This window comes from Miscanthus floridulus, chromosome 8 (genome assembly GCF_019320115.1).
Source record: "Miscanthus floridulus cultivar M001 chromosome 8, ASM1932011v1, whole genome shotgun sequence".
Classification (NCBI taxonomy): domain Eukaryota; kingdom Viridiplantae; phylum Streptophyta; class Magnoliopsida; order Poales; family Poaceae; genus Miscanthus; species Miscanthus floridulus.
In genome coordinates, this window is record NC_089587.1 from 148,797,706 (window position 1) to 148,800,327 (window position 2,622).

Here is a 2,622-nt window from a genome sequence, read left to right on the forward strand (position 1 = left end):
ATATCTCTAGACTTAATCACTACATCATCAATGTAGATCTCCACTAATGTGCCGATGTATTCATGAAAAATAAAGTTCATAGCTCTTTGATAAGTAGCACCGGCATTTTTCAAACCAAACGTCATGACTATCCATTCGAATAACCCCACATGACCTGGACATCTGAAAGCAGTCTTGGGAATATCTTCCTCAGCCATGAATATTTGATTGTAACCTGCATTACCATCCATGAAGCTGATAATTTGATGTCCAGCCGCAGCATCAATCAACAAATCAGCAATCGGCATTGGATAGCCATCCATCGGTGTGGCTTTGTTGAGATTCCTGAAATCAATACAGACACGAAGTTTTCCATTTTTCTTATAAACAGGAACCACATTAGAGATCCACTCTGCGTATCGACATTGCCGAATAAACTTTGCTTCAATTAATTTAGTTATCTCGGCCTTAATGTCAGGAAGTACATTAGGGTTGCATCGGCGCGCTGGCTGCTGATGTGGCCGAAATCCAGATTTGATAGGTAACCGATGTTCAACTATCGATCGGTCTAATCCAGGCATCTCAGTATAATCCCAAGCAAAACAATCTTTATATTCTTTTAACAAATCTGTTATTTGCTGCTTACACTTGGAATCTAACTTAGCACTAATAAAAGTAGGTCTTGACCTATCACCATCACCAATATCTACTTCTACTAAATCATCTGCTGATGTGAACCCTTGACCTAATTTTCCATCATCGGCAAACCTATCCATTAAAACTCCTCTTCAGAACCGACTGCTTGGATCGGTGGAATTTCATAGTCAGCAACTCTAAGGAACTCTTTTTCCCAAGCTTCTCCTGATATGCATTTAGTTCGCTCATAAGTATCTGATTCTGCCGATGCGATGATATAAGAAGAATCACCAGGGACGACCTCAATCTTATCCCCAATCCACTGTACGAGGCATTGATGCATTGTAGAAGGAACACAACAATTAGCATGAATCCAATCCCTCCCTAGAAGCAGATTATATGCACCCTTGCCGTTAATAACAAAGAACGTCGTTGGCAAGGTTTTGCTGCCGATAGTCAATTCAACGCACACTGCCCCTTTAGCTGGTGACACATTGCCTTCAAAATCTTTCAACATCATATCGGTTTTGGTCAAGTCTTGATCTCCCTTACCAAGCTTCCGATACATCACGTAAGGCATAATATTAATCGCAGCCCCTCCATCAATAAGTACCTTAGACACAGGCTGCCCATCAACTCTGCCCTTCACAAATAAAGCCTTAAGATGCTGTCTCTCGTCATCGGTAGGTTTCTCAAAAACAGCCATCATTGGATCTAGTGTTAACTGAGCTACTTGATCAGAAAGAACAACTTCTTCCTCATTATCAGATAGTGCCAAAAACTCCATCGGCAACATGAATACCATATTAACATCTGCCGATGGACCCTTATTTTTGTGTTTTACCTGCCACTGCTGATGACCAGGCCTTTCATTGGAGGAATTTTCCTCTTGGTATAAATCCTCCTGACGCTCACGTTGCATCCTCCTTCTCTGCGTCTTTGTCAGACCCTCTGGGCACCATCGAGGAAACTTGGTTTTCCAAACCGGCTGATAACAAGTCCTAGTTGGTTCTACACGACGTATATTAGGGTCCCTGTAGAATATTTCCTCATCGGGAACTCTTGCGTTTGCCATCTCCTCAAGATCCTCTTGATTTCTTGGAAAATATCCAGCGCGTTTACCAAGCCTCTCATGTACACTAAGTCTGCCCCCCAGCCGATCATGCACTGATGCTCTGCCTCTGATCGGCTCATTGATAAACAAACCCTGATTACTAAGTTGAAACCTCCTTTCTGAGCGATTGACTCCGTAATAACCATTACACTCAGGGCAATTTTCAACAGTTGGCAATTTAATACCTTCTTCCCAGCAATGGATGAAAAACGGACATCTCCAATGATCTTTATGTCGATTCCATTCTTCCTGACGTCTCACTTCTTGCTGTTGTCGATATCGGTCATTACGTTGACGCCAACCCTCCTGCTGCCTTCGATGAGTAATCACAATGCCAGGTCGAGGAGGTTTTTTGGAACTACTGTTTTCTCCTAGCAAACCCTTACTTTTTGCATCATCGGTAGTTATCCGATGTTGGGGGTCCACTGACGCATTTTTCTCAGCAGCCTCTGACGTCAATACCTTGGTCTTTCCTTTGGCATCCAACATATTTGCTGGAAAAGGGTGTTGATCAATTTTCATTGGCTTCTGGGCCTTGGAAGTACCAAACTTAATTCTCCCAGATTCAATAGCCAATTGTAACTGTTGCCTGAATACCTTGCACTCATTTGTACTGTGTGAAGTTGCATTGTGCCATTTGCAGTACAAGATCTTCTTCAACTCTTCTGCCGATGGGATCACATGATTAGGTGATAGCTTAATTTGGCCCTCTTGAAGCAGAAGATCAAATATTTTATCGGCCTTGGTGATATCAAAGGTAAACTTTTCTGGCTCTTTTTGACCAAAGGGACATGATATCGGCTTTTTATTCTTAACCCACTCAGCTAAGCCGATAACTGGTTCTTCATCAGAGTCAGAATCTCCTACTTCTTCAACAAATGATACCTTTTTAC